The sequence below is a fragment of the Giraffa tippelskirchi genome, chromosome X, assembly GCF_054371585.1.
Source record: "Giraffa tippelskirchi isolate mGirTip1 chromosome X, T2T-mGirTip1v1.2.pri, whole genome shotgun sequence".
Lineage (NCBI taxonomy): Eukaryota > Metazoa > Chordata > Mammalia > Artiodactyla > Giraffidae > Giraffa > Giraffa tippelskirchi.
The window spans coordinates 14,234,835-14,249,802 of NC_137289.1; the positions used below are offsets into that span (position 1 = coordinate 14,234,835).

The window sequence follows — 14,968 nt, forward strand, 5'->3', positions numbered from 1 at the left end:
CACTGGCTTAGCCACAACCAAACACCTGCCTGCAAGTATCACCAAATGCTTAATTGCTCATTTGTGTTCAACTCTTTGCAACCCCACGAACTGTAGCCTACCAGGCTCCTCCGCCCATGGGATTCTGCAGTCCAGAATACCGGAGTGGGTTGCCATGACCTCCTCCACAGGGTCTTCCCAACCCAGGGATCTATCACCAAACAGCCTACCCAACAGGGAGAAAGGCCCTTCAGGGGTGGGGGGGATGTTGGACAACTCTTCACCTTCTCCCACCTGGCAGCCTGTGCTGCCAAGATAAGCTGTGTCTCTTCAAAACTCTAATCAAGAGAAATTGTACAAAATGAAAATGGCTTCATTCTTGTTTGATAAATCAGAACATTTGTAAAGTGAGGAGAATTAGTACTTGAACAAGTCTTGTTAAGCAGTCCTTTGAAGAGTCATCTACAAACTCAAGCAATTGGTGAGGACAGTTAATGGCCATTTATCATTTTAAGTTGATGTGTTTCAAATAAGTAGCAAATGGAGTATTTTGTTCCTAAATTACACAATTAGCACCTTCCTACTAGAGCCCCCTTTGTACATAATTATATCAGTGAGCAGTGAAAGACACACAAAACTGTCATGAACTTTGTCCTCCTTATCTTCCTCTTCTTTAATTGTGGATCTTAAACTTTTAGTCAAAACCCAGCACTTTTAGTTCTATTAGATGTAGATCTCTGCCTGAAATAGCCATTTCTGAGATAGTATACCTTTTTCTTTTAGGTTTATTGTGATATAATTTACATAAAGTAAGATTCACCCTTTTTAGGCATGTAAAGGGCTTCCCTGGCAGCTCAGACGGTAAAGAATCCACCTGCAATGCAGGAGACCTGGGTTCAATCCCTGGGTTGGGAAGCTCCCCTGGAGAAGGGAATGGCTACCCACTCCAGTATTCTTGTCTGGAAAATTCCATGGACGGAGGAGCCTGGCAGGCTATAGTCCATGGGGTCGCAAAGAGTCAGACACAACTGAGCGACTTGCACTTTCAGGCATATACAAGTCTATGAAGTTTGACAAAATTACATAGCTCATGGCCACCACTGAAATCAAGATAATAGACTTTTCTATCACCCAAAGTGTTTCCTCATGCTTCTTTGTAGTCAGTCTCCTCTCTATATTGCCACCCTTGGCAACCACTGCTCTGATTTCTGTCCCTATAGTTTTGTCATTTCCAGAACCTCATACGCTGCTGCTGCTGCTAAGTCGCTTCAGTCGTGTCCGACTCTGTGCGACCCCATAGACAGCAGCCCACCAGGCTCTGCCGTCCATGGGATTCTCCAGGCAAGAATACTGGAGTGGGTTGCCATTTCCTTCTCCAGTGCATGAAAGGGAAAAGTGAAAGTGAAGTCGCTCAGTCGTGTCCGACTCTTAGCGACCCCATGGACTGTAGCCTACCAGGCTCCTCCGTCCACGGGATTTTCCAGGCAAGAGTACTGGAGTGGGGTGCCATTGCCTTCTCCGAGAACCTCATATAAGTGAAATCAAAGTATGTAGCCTTTCAAGTCTGGCTTATTTTGCTTAGTATAATGCTTTTGAGAGTCATCCATGTCATTGAATTTATCATTAGTTTGCTGCCTTCTATTACATTCTATATGAATGTACAACAATCTGTTTATCCTTTCACCAGTTGATGGCCATTTGGATAGTTTGAAGTTTGCGGTGATTATGAATAAAGTGACTAAACATTTGTAGTTTAGCTTTTGTGTAGACATATATTTTTATTTCTCTTAGGTAAATACCAAAGAGTGGGATAGCTGGATCTTATGATGTGTGTTTAACTCTGTTTTTCAAAGTGACTGTGCCATTTTTTTAAAATTCCAGTCTGTGGCTTGTCTTTTTATTTCATTTTAATTTTTCTTACTGTTTAAAGAGCAAAATGTTTTAAGTTTTTATGAACTTCAGTTGATCGATCTTTTCTTTTATGGTTCGTGCTACTTCTGTCCTATATAAGAAATAATTACCAGACCTAGGATCACGAAGATTTACTTCTATTTTATTTTAAACGTTTTGTGGCATTCGGTTTTATGTTTCAGTCTATGATCCATTTCAAGTTGTATGTATAGAGTGAAGTTTGAGTTGAGGTTCTTTTGTTAAAATCTCGATATGTCCCATTGTTACACCATCATTTGTTGAAAGACAAAAAGACTATCCTTTGTCTGTTGAATTAAGTTGACATCTTCATCAAAAACCAGTTGACCATATATAAGCATACCTCGTTTTTTTGTACATTGCTTTATTGCACTTTGCAGATACTGCGTTTTTGACAAATTGAAGTTTTGTGGCAAGCATGCATCAGACAAATCTGTCAGCTCCATTTTTTTCCAGCAGCATTTGCTCCCTCCCTTCTTGTCTCTGTGCCACATTTTGGTAATTTTCATCATATTTCAAAGCCTCCACCAGCAAAACGATTACAACTTGCTGAAGACTATGTTGATGGTTAGTATTTTTTTACAATAAAAATAAAGTATTTTTTATTTTTATTTATTTTTTTATTTATATTTCAAGGTATGTACGTTTTCATTTTTGTAGACATAATGCTATTGTACACTTAATAGACTGCAGTATACTGTAAATTTAACTCTTATATATGAACTGGGAAACCAAGAAATTTGTGTGACTCACTTAATTACAATATTTTCTTTTTGTACTAGTCTGGAACCAAACCCACAGTATTCTCCAGGGTATGCCTGTATATATATGGGTCAGTTTCTATTCCATTGATCTATGTGTTTATCTTTTTACCAATATCACACTGTCTTGAATAGTGTACCTTTATAGTAAGTCTCAAAATCAGTTGTTTTGAATCCTTCAGCTGTTTCTTTTTCAAAATTGTCTTGGTTATCCTAGATTGTTTTTCCATATAAATTTTAGAATTATCTTGTAAATTTCTCAGGAAGAAGTTGGCTTATATTTTATGGAGCATTGACTTGAATGCTGAATTAGGGATGAATGGAATCTATAAATTCATTTGGAAGAGAATTGCAGTATTGATGATGTTGAGTCCTCTAATCCATGAACACACTGTCACTCTCCAGTTACTTATGTCTTTGATTTCTCTCATCATTGTTTTTTGTCTGTTTTTGGTAATTTTCAACATATAAATCTTATAATACTTTGTTAGATTGGTTCCTGAGTATTGTGTATTTATTGGTTCTGTTGCAAATGGTGCTTGTCCAAATTTCAGCCTCCCATTTGTTCATTAATATATCCAAAAATACAGTTCATGTTTGTATAGTGGTCTTAACGTTTTCCATCCTTGGTAAAGTCACTTATTAGATCTACTAACTTTTTTATGGATTATTTTGGATTTTCTATGTAGATAATTGTGTTTTCTGTGAATAAAGACAGTTTTATTTCTCCTCTCCAATTTTGTGTATCTTTATTTTCTGTACCTTACAGCATTAGCTAGGACTTCCATCTAGTAGGCTGTTGAATGGAAATAGTAAGAATGGGTTCCTTGCCTTGTTCCTGATCTTAGGGGGAAATCATTCACTCTTTCCCCATTAAGTATGAGGTGTAGGTTTTTTCACAGATGCTCTTTTTCAGGCTGAGGAAGTTCCCTTCTATTTCTAGTTAAGTGTGTTTTTCTTTCTTTAAATTGTGAATGGCTGTCGAATGAACATCACAGTTTTTTCTGCATCCATATAAATAAACATACAGATTTTCTTCCTTAGACTGTTGATATTGTGAATGGCGTTAAGAATTATGAACCAACCTCACATGTGTAGACCAAATCCCAAATGACTATAGTATATTATTCTCTTATACTTTATGGATAAAAATCATGGCTAGATGCTGCATAGTTGTTGGCAGTTCCTGAACATATGAGTGTTATATAGGTTACTAGGACCACTTCCATCCTTGCTAACCTTACCTATGATACAATGCGTGTAGAATGCTGTTCTTCATCTTTATTTGGTCTTTCGACTATCAAAAGGGAGTGAGGGGAAAGGCAACAAATATAATGAATATGTGTGTGTTAATACTAGGCAATGTGTATGTTAATTTAATCTTAATTGGAAATTGAGGTCCAACAAGCAATTCGTACCACTGAAGTCGTAGAGCTGGTCAATGGCACACTCAGAACTTAAGTACAGGTTTGTTTGGTTAAAAACTCATGATAAGCCCATTACATTTTAATACCTCTCCCTGGAAATGAGTGCCTGCATGTGGCAGGGGAGGCCGGGGCAGGGAACCAGGTCCTAGGTGGAAGACTGCAGGGAGGGTGATAGAGGAGAGACTGATTGAGATTAGGAAAGGGAGAAATGTTCCACCATCTTTCATTGCCATCTAAAAACCTGAACTTTTTAGATATCTTGGTTGACATCATATCTCTGTCATTTATTTGATTTGTGGCACATTTGTATCTCTGAGACTCTTTTTTTTATTATAATTATTATTTAAATTGTAGACTGTTAGCTTGTGTTGTTATGAAGAATAAAGTGCCACACACATAGAATGTGCTCAATATGATGGTGTCCATTACTATCCTCATTACTGATTTCCTACCATTAAACATACCTTATAACTGGAAATAATTTGGTTTTGGAAAATGATTTATGTAGTTTAATTCTTTTGCCAAAATAGCCTAGAGCAAGTCTTTTTTTTTTTAAAGAATGGACTTGGTTTCCTCTACCTTTTACTCACATCCTAAGCCAAAACAATACTCACTTTACTAAATCAGTTTGCAAGTTTGATTTAAAACCTCCTGCTGAATGCTTTGGGCCGTGGAAATGATTGCATGCTTGTGTGTCTGTACATGTGATCTGGAAGTGGTTGTCTTGGCCCCGAGGACCAGAGAGACCACTTTCATTTTACATGAGCAGCCAACCAATGATGGCCAGCTTGAGTCCCTTCGCTCATGCAGATCTGACAGTTTCTGAGTCATCAAAACTCTCTTCTCTGACAGAAACCACTTCAGGCTGTTTGGAGGTAATGATTGCTTTTTTTGGTAAGGTTATTTTGGTTATCACAAGTAGAGCCCAACAGTTTCTTCTGTGTTTCGTCAGTCAGGTCAGGAGGTATCAGTGAGAAAAAGGCTGACTCTTGAGAAAGGAAATCAAGCTGTCATCCAGTGAGCTTTCTACTGCCCAGAACCTAAGGAGGGTTTTTGGCTCCAGCATCACCAATCTATAGCCTTTTGGGAATTGATTCTCATTATTCTTTGATTTCCTAGCAGTACACTTCCAACTGAAAATTCTGTTTGACAGACGAAAGGAAAGGAAAATCAATTGTATTTTGGGAATTTGGGGGATAATATCATACCATCCCTTGGTGTTATTGCAAATCAGGATTGGCAGTCAGTAGTCCTCTTTTTTTAAAAAACAACTTTATTGAGGTGTGATTGTTATACAGAGTGCTACTGCCCATATTTAATGTATACAATTTGATGGATTTAAACATATCCATACACCCTTGAAACTATCACCACAATCAGGATAATATACATATCCATCACCTCCAAGAAAATCTCCTCCTGCCTTATGTTTATTTGTGTGTATGTGTTGAGAACTCTTGAGATCTATCCTCTTAACAAATTTTTAAGTGAAAATGAAGTGTTTTACATATTACTGTATTGTCATATTACACATTTACATGATACATAATATTTTACATATTATCAAAGCACCTGCGCCTTAACCACAACTTCTAATTTAATTTACACCTTAAGTACAGTAGGTCTTACTTCTGCTTTATGATGAAAAAATTGACCTAAGGGATATGTTTTCCCAAAGATCACCTTTGGATATTGCGCCAGAACCCAGTTTTGATTTTTGTCCAGTGTTCTTTGCATAAGACCTCTGGGCCTTAAGCCTGATCTGGCTCTCTAAACTTTATTGACCTAGTAAACCATTTGAAAACTAAATGTTTAATGACTACCTTTGTCCCCACAATTAGGATCAACAAATGTGACTGATGTCAGCTTCAGAGAGAGTTCATGAACCAAGTAGTTTCGTGGAGATGGTTTGGAGAAGACCTTCTGTGTTTCATATGTGTAACTTTCCCTTTCTAGACTGGTTAGAGACTTCCAGTGTCCTAGGAGGAATGTTCAAAGGCTGGTCATTAAACTTTTGGGACGGTTTTAATTAAAATGTTGGGCAGTGAGGTGAAGGGTTTCCCTAGTGGCTCAGACCATAAAGAATCCGCCTGCAATGTGGGAAACCTGGGTTTGATCCCTGGGTTGGGAAGATCCCCTGGAAGAGGGCATGGCTACCCACTCCAGTATTCTTGCCTGGAGAATCCCATGGACAGAGGAACCTGGTGGGCTACAGTCCATAGGATCACAAAGACTTGGACACAACTGAGCGACTAAGCACAGCAGTGAGGTGTGGCCCAGCCTGGTAGATTTGGTGCAGCCTCTTGAGTTTGACTTTGTGTTAAATACTTTTCTAATCATTATAGGGACATAAAGATTAAGGCAAAACAAACCAAAGAATACTATTCTACTCTTTAGACCTGACAAGCCAACAGACAAGATGGGAACATAGACATGATTCCATTTTGCTTCCTCCAGTCCATTCTTCATTCTGCCAGCAGGATAGTCTTTTGAAAGTACATGATCTTTCCACGCTTAAAACTTTCTGATGTTTCCCTGTTTCTCAGAGGCCCAAGTCCAAGCTTCTTAGCGGGACAGAAAAGGCCTTCTCTTATTTTTCTAGCTTCTCCCTCCATACCCACTCCTCTGACCAGGGTCCCAAATCTCAATACCCTGGTGATCTTGGTTGGACTGTGCATGAGGCAGGCGAGCTTTGTGCCCAGGCCCAGTTCTGTCCTCTGCATTCTCACTCATGTCTTGTTTCTCCACAGGTGTCACTTGAAGGGGCACAGGTTTCTTCATTTGTAGTAGGGGGATGAATATCAGCACCTCCATCCTGGGCTTGCTGTGAGGATTCAACCAGAATGAATTCTGAGGGCTTAGACTGTGCTTGGCATAGCGTATTTTATTATTATTATCATACAATAGAAGAAGCAAAGGTGTGAGGGTAAAATCTTAATATTTTTAGGTCCTCGGAGCACACCTTGATTTTTCATGCCTCTTGGTGTTTACTCATGCTGAGCCCTCTGTCTGGAATGCTGTGTTAGTCTGAGTCCTCTTAGAAGGAGAAATTTAGGATGAAACAGGCAAGGATTTTATAACCAACCACCTGTGTGAGAGATGTGGCAAGACGAGGGGATGGGAAGGGTGGGCGTGCCCATGATGCCAGTCCATGATGCAAGTCTGACCCCTAGTGAAGAGGAGACAGAGTAGCTTGGGCGGAAGCTCTGCAGACTGCTGTACAGTTGAAGGGAGGTTCAGAAAAGCCTTTGGGGGAGTCCCAAAGTTCAAAGGTCAGTACAGTCCTGCCCCTGCTGTGTTCATTCATCGGTCAGATGCAACCCATTGAAAGTGTGCCTTTGGCACAAACATTAGGAATGAATTTCTGAGGTAGCAGCTCAATTGTGCTCCCTGTCGTTGGAGGCCTTCCTCTTAGCCTCTGTAAATGCCTTTCCTCTTACGTTGAATTCCTCCTGCCTGTATTTAAAGGACCAACTTTAAATGTTTTCTCTTCTAGGAAATTTTTCCTTGAAGGAAATTCTCAGCATGTCAGATGATGGGCTCACTGTCTACAGGGATCATTCCCAAATCTCTGCCTTGTTAATTTCTGATACGCTTACTTGAACCCCTGCCATCTGAAAAACTAGTAGGTGCTCAGGAAATAATCTTTTGAAGCAATGAATGAGTTGGTAGGACTTGGACAAGCAGATTGAGGGAGGAGATAGTTGAGGCAGAGTGAACTGCTTGAGCCGAGTCAAATAAGTATGTCTTGCCCAAAAACTGTCATTTTAGGGAAAGTATATTACGATGCAAAACAGTGGGGGCAGGGTTTTTTCCTGGTAGTTGAAAATGATTCATATTTGAGAACTTTGTTAAAAACAATGTTTTGAGTATTTCCTGAGAGATTTCTTTTCTGAGAGGAAACGGAGTTGATGGAAATGGAATTTTACTGCCGCCAGGAAGAGTATGATAAAGATCAAATCTCTTATAACTGCTACCAGAATAGAAATTTCCATAGAGCAAAGAGATTTAAAAGGCCCACCTAATGGCTTATAGGTATTTAGTGTTCAGTGCAGCTGAACTGTAATTCTGTAATGGAATTGGACCAATTTTGACAATCCAGTTTGTAACATATGAATTAGTGGAGACTCATTCATTTTGACATTTGCTGAAGCTGCCAGATGTTGGCCATATTTCTGATGAAAGGAAACAGGGAGCTGGCCAGGATCCCAAATCTCAGTATCACTACCAACCGCCTGCCTCTGCCACATGTTGCCAGAGGAGGTAGACATGCCAAGGATAAGGTCTCAAAAAGCACTCTTTATTGGCAACAGGAGGTTTACTCCTAATCCCTATGTAATGTTTTGCCCTGGTGACCTGGGTTGGACTGTGTCTGAGGCAGGCGCTCCTTTTTGCCCAGGCCCAGTTCTGTCCTCTGCATTCTTCCTCATGTCTTGTTTCTCCATAGGTGCCACTTGAAAGGACACATGTTTCTTTATTTGTAAGAAAGGGATGAACATTGACACCTACATCCTGGGCTCACTGAGGGTTCCACCAAGTGGATATGCTGAGGGCTTAGACTGTACCTGGCATAGAGTATTTGTTCAATAAATGGTAGCTAGGTTTTATTATTATTATATAGTTAAAGAGTGATTTCCCTGGTGGCTTAGTCGGTAAAGAGTCTGCCTGTAATGTGGGAGACCTGGGTTTGATCCCTGGGTTGGGAAGATCCCCTGGAGAAGGGCATGGCAACCCACTCCAGTATTCTTACCTGGAGAATCCTGATCGATAGAGGAGCCTGGTGGGCTACAGTCCATGGGGTCACAAAGAGTCGGACATGACTGAGTGACTCACTTTCACTTTTTCATAGTTAAAGAAGCTAGGGTGTAAGGGTAAAACTCTTAATATTTCTAGGTGCATATTTTAAAAGTTGGTGAGGGCCTGTTCCCTAGGAGCGTGGGCTTCTCTGGCCCATTCTGTAATTAATCTCTCTCACACAGTTGCTGGTATCCAACTCTTCTCAAGTAAGAACAGTTCATTTTGGCTTTTACATAAGTAAAATCGCTTACTCCTCCACTGTGCTCTGACCTAGTAGGGAATACCTTTCTTCTCTTTCTCATTGGCCCATCTCTCTCACCTTCAAATTTCTATTATAATTCTTCTGTAGGTTGCATATACCTAATATGCCCCAGACACATGACTGTAACATGGCTGCATGGTACAGTCCCCTCCTTTGACTTCTGTTGATCAGGTTGGGAAGCTCTTTGACTCAACAGCCACTGTCTTACAGATCTTTTCTTCCCTTTTAGTGGAATAATTCACTTGGGATATTAGCCATTTACTTCTGTCTTTCACTGCTGAGTCATTGATTTCACTAAAGAGCTTCTCCTTTATGTATGTTTATACACATCTCTTTTTTTTTCTTTTTTTGAATTATCAAAGTGTGATAACACATTTTACAGGAAACTTGGAAAATACAGAGCAAAGTTACATATAGTTCCACTATATGTTACAGGTATTTTTTGAGTAGATAAATTAAGATTTTTAGTTGGAGTTTCAATATCATTCTCAAAAATTAACAGAACAAATAGAAAGCTGGGCTTCCCAGGTGGCGCTAGTGGTAAAGAAACTGCCTGCTGGTGCAAGAGACACAGGAGACATGGGTTTGATCCCTGGGTCAGGAAGATACCCTGGAGAGGGAAATGGCAACCCACTCTCAGTATTTCTTGCCTGGAGAATCCCATGGACAGAGGAATATGGTGAGTCCCAGTCCATGGGGTTGCAGAGAGTCAGACACAACTGAGTGCACACACGATACTACAGGGCAAGCGTATCTCATATCTCCATCCAGATAGACCATAAGCCTGCCCTCCTTCCAAAAGAACCATTATCATGACTTTTCAAGGAATTATTTTCTTACAGTTCTTTTTTTAAAAATTAGTTTATTTTCTTACAGTTCTTAATCAAGAGGGTGCTTTTTAAAAGTATCACTCTTGCCTATCCAGTTACCTCTATGCTGCAGCCTAGGTGGGGGTGCTGAGATTCCTTCACAGGTGTTCTCAGGCCTGCCTTTCTAGTCTCCTTTCTCTAAGCACTCCTCTTCGCCACAGTACCCGGTTTCTGGCCATACTGGGTTATTCACAGGCTCAGATGCCTCTAGGGTTTGCCAGATACCTCCAGGCATTTGCTCCTGCTTTCCCCTCTCTCTGGAGTTGCCTCTGTTCCCATTCTCTGATGAAGTCCTGCTGATACAGACTTGCTCAAGTGTGGCTTCTTCAGTGAAGCTGTCCTAGAGCTCTCTTCCCTGACAACCTGGGCTGGGAATGAATCTCTCCCACCTCTGTGCCCATTAGATATTTTTTTTGGTGGGAGGGCCTAGGGGGCTTGTGAGATCTTAGTTCCCCGACCAGGGATCAAACCCATGCCCTGGGCAGTGAAAGTATGGAGTCCTAACCACTGGACTGCCAGGGAATTCCCTGGAGTATTTTATACATGCTTCCATTACTAATATTTATCATAGTCTCTGGTTCCTAACGGATTTCTTAATACATAGGAGGTGCTCAATAAATGTTTGTTGAAAGTGTGAGTCTATGCAGTCAATCTTTAAAGTTTTTTCAGGGTGTCACATTTTCTTCAGAATTGACACAAATCATATATTTGATCATATGATCAAGCTTGATGTGGAATCTTTCAGATGTTGTGAACATTAACTGTGGTTGAAGTAAGTTTGGTTTTTTTTGCTGTATTGAGATAGCACTCCTGTATTTTATTTGTTTGAGTTGTCTTAAAATACTCAATTTGTGTCACCCAAACAGGGACTGAAGTGAGCTTTATAAAAATTTAAAATTCAAATCCGTATCTATCTAATCCTAATATCAATAGAAGTGATTTATTTTAATTCAGATTCTCTCAATTAACATTTTATATAACCAGGATAGGTATGACTGAGAAAAATTTGGCAGTTGTCAAGATTTTTTTTAATTGAGAAGTTTTATATTTGGTTAGAACTTTTTTTAAGCTACAGAATGTATAAAAAAGTTTATATTCCTGCTTCATTTACAACCCTATTCCCCAGAGGTAACCACTGTTAAATTTCTTCTCTGGGTGTTCAAATTGTTTTTATGTCTATTGAAGCATATATACCCTTGTGCACACACACATATGCTCATACATTTATGCTCATGCACATATATCTTTATATATACTATTGGAATCATACAATATATCATATTCTTTAATTTGTTTTTTTACTTGATGTATGTTAGAGATAATTTCATATTGGTATATACTGAGCTACTCCTACGTTTTGACAGTTGCACAATAGTCCCTTGTTTGGATATTTCAGTTAATTTAAACAGTCCCTTCCTGATGGATATTTGGATTATTTGATTTTTAAATTTTTTTTTTACTCTTTTAAGCAATGCTGTTAATAAATGTCTTTCTGTATTTTTATTTACTCTTGTTTGTAAAATTGTTACGGACCAGAGTTCTTGGCCTTCCCTAATCAACAGAAATTGATCAGAGGCCGGACAAGAAATTCAGGCAAAACTTTACTGGGCCCTGCTGCAGCAGCAGGGAGCCACAACAAACAACAGGTTCCCTGTTGCTTGCCCTCTCCCTGAGAGAGGGCTAGCTTGTGTCCTTATATGGGGTGAGGGTAGGAGTGCGTCCAGGGGTCAGACCAGAGGGGTGACTTAGGTGGTGTTGTGTACAGGGGGCACGCTCAGTCCCCTGTTTTTGCTCCAGGCTCTTCAAAAGTGATAGTTGGGTTTTTTTTTTTTTTTTGGTCTCTTCGTATCTTTGGGGTCCAGAATTTGCCCCAGGTGTGCATGCATGCAGTTACTTTTAGTCCCATACAGTTTCTGTGTGTTTTGTTGCTCGAGGAGCAGTATGTACAGGTGCAAGCATTGCAGCACTGCAGCAAAGGGTCCCAGGTCCCAGCCTGTCTCAGATCACACAAGTATTTTTTTTTAATAATTTTATTTATTTATTTATTTTATTTTTGGCTGCACAGGCTTTTTTCTCTAGTATTGGGAGGCTGGGGCTCCTCTCTAGTTGTGGTGTGAGAGCTTCTCATTGCAGTGGTTTCTCTTGTTGTGGAGCACAGGCTCTTGGGTGCACGGGCTTTAGTAGTTGTGGCTCCTGGGCTCTAGAGCACAGGCCCAATAGTTGTGGAGCATGGGCTTAGTTGCCCTGAGGCCTGTAAGATTTTCCTGGACCACGGATCGAACCAGTGTCTCCTGCATTGGCAGGCAGGTTCTTTACCACTGAACCACCAGTGAACCCTGATGGGTGTGGAGGTAATACCTCATTGTAGTTTGATTTGCATTCTCCAGTAATTAGCAATATTGAGTATCTTTTCAACATTTTGGGCAAAGAATATTAGTGGGCATTTCTCCAAAGAATATATACATCTGGCCAATAAGCACATGAAAAGGTGCTCAGTGTCTGCATTTCCAGAACTTAGTGTGTTATTGCTTGAAAGAATCAAATCTTTGTGAAATAAATGTGTGAATGGAATTAAAACAGATTTTTCAACAGTATTGTTCTATCTTTATATTAGTGTTTTGTATTTTTAATAAATATTGCAACAGCTCGTTTAAATTAGATATGTGAATATCTAAAGGAAAACCATAAACATTTTAGACAAAAATGGGAACTTTGGGACTTCGACCTTTATTAGAGCAGTAAGCCCATGCAGATTTCAGTTTTTGAGGAATATTGTTACTATTGTAGAATTTAAGGCTGGGCTTGGTCTAGTAGATCTGTCTCTATTGACATCCTTTTTACCTCCTTGTTTCATTTTCATCAGTTTCAGAGCCCTCCATCTTTTGCAGCCAGGAAGGAAATTGGTCTAGGCTTATGAAGACTGACATCTACATAGGGTTGGCATCTTAGTCACTTTCCCAAAATCTGATGCAGAAAGGCAGAAAACCACTCATTTTTGTATCTTGGAAAGTGAAACTGTATGTGTACTAAGCTCCATCTGGCAAAAGTAGTATTTAATACTTGTTCCTTACTCTTTTCAGAAAATGGAGGCGTGGGTGGTGGTGATGGAAATTAACACTTACTGAGTTCCAACTATGTTAGGCACTATATATATGTTATTTTGTTTAATCCTTATAGGAATATAGTATGGCTCCGAGGCATATAGTAGCTTAATTGCCAAATACAACATACCTTGCTAGTAAACAACAGGGCTGGGGTTTTGGTCCAAGGTCTTCTTGACCCCCGCCACTATCTGTGTCAGTCACACACTTGGATAAGAAATCATACCATTATTGTTCATCTCAAATGTTGATAATTTGTTCTTTAGGGAAGTTTTAGCTACTTTTCAAAAATTGGCATAGTGTTAAAACAACCTTGGATTTCTTAAAGTTAAGAAACTTGTAGTATGATTCGTAGGTAAGAAGTCCTGTATTCAAAGAGCAGATTAAATTTAATAGTTGTAAAACTATAGTTTAATATTTACATTGCACATACACTGTGATTCATTTTTATGTATTATAAATTGGAAAATTATTTTAGATATGTAAAGAATCCTTAACACGATTACATATGCTTCAGTTATTCTAAAATACTTTTTTTGCTAATATTTTTTCTTAAAAAACACTTTGAGGAATGTTTTTTTCTTAAGACTTCAGATTTTTTGGAAATGTTGCATTTTCCATTAATAAAATTTTTCTAGTTTCTCTTCTAACTCAGAAGCAGTATTTGTATGTAATGTAAGTTGTTTACATTTAAATAAAGCATCTTAGTATTTGCATGTGCCTCAGGCTGCTGTGTGTCTCTGATGAGTGCTATTTTATATGCTTCTCAGGAATGATGCAAACAAATGCATTTTCTTACGTGGTAGACTTAATAGATAAAATTGTTTTGGAATTAAAGTCCACAAGTAACAAAATTTCTCCCTGAACAGTTTTCTGTGTGGCCCAGTGTGTAATTGTATCAGACCCAACTCTACTACCAACAAAACTGTAATGTCAGTCCCGTGTCCTATTTGTCTTCTCCTCCAGGGCGTTTCTGCTCTTATCAAAACAAATCAAAGTGCAGTGGGAATTGCTAGTCCTCAAGAATTATTATTTTCTGTGGTAACTGTTTAATTCAGACACGGATGCTGCCAAAGTTGCTCCCCAAGGTACCCTGTGCCTAAGGCATTTTAAGAACTGGAGTATATTTCAGTGTGATATGGCTACTCTGGAAGAAGTGTATACGTAGTGGTTTACTTTCCCAGTGTAAAGTTAGATAAGCACTAACATTTCTGATCTATAAAGAGATTTATGGCTGATGTGTATTTGTATTCTGGCTCTGCTGCTTAGCTGGAGGACTTCGAGTGATTTAGTTCTCTCTGTCCTTCAGTTTCCTCCTCTCTAAAGTGAGGATGATAAAACCTACTTCATAGCTCTGCTGTGAGGATTATTATCCAGGATTACATAATCTTGATCTTTACATTTATTTAAGATAGTATGCTATTGGGATTAAGGATGCAAGCTTGAAGGTCAGTCAGTATGCAAATCTTGGCTCTGTTCCTTTTTAGCCAACTGACCTAATGAAGTGAAGTGAAAGTTGTTCATCTGTTTGTGCTCTTAAGTTGCTCAGTCATGTCCAACTCTTTGCTACCCCATGGACTGTAGCCTGCCAGGCTCCTCTGTTCATAGGATTCTCAGGCAAGAATACTGGAGTGGGTTGCCATTTCCTTCTCCAGCAGATCTTCCTGATCCAGGGATCAAACCCAAGTCTCCTGCATTGCAGGCAGGCTCTTTACCGACTGAGCTACAAGGGAAGCCCAAGTGAAAGTGAAGTCGCTCAGTCCTGTCCAACTCTTTGCGACTCCATGGACTGTAGCCTACCAGACTTCTCCATCCATGGGGTTTTCCAGGCAAAAATACTGGA

General features: G+C 39.5%; 1 protein-coding gene and 1 pseudogene across 20 annotated transcripts in view; one reads left to right on the top strand and one right to left on the bottom strand.

The window, feature by feature from the left end:
* The window catches only part of ATP11C (ATPase phospholipid transporting 11C (ATP11C blood group)), a 179,652-nt gene that overhangs the window by 42,713 nt on the left and 121,971 nt on the right, over positions 1–14,968 (top strand). The gene's annotated exons all lie outside the window — the stretch shown is intronic.
* Positions 3,816–3,927, bottom strand: LOC145537314 (U6atac minor spliceosomal RNA; annotated as a pseudogene).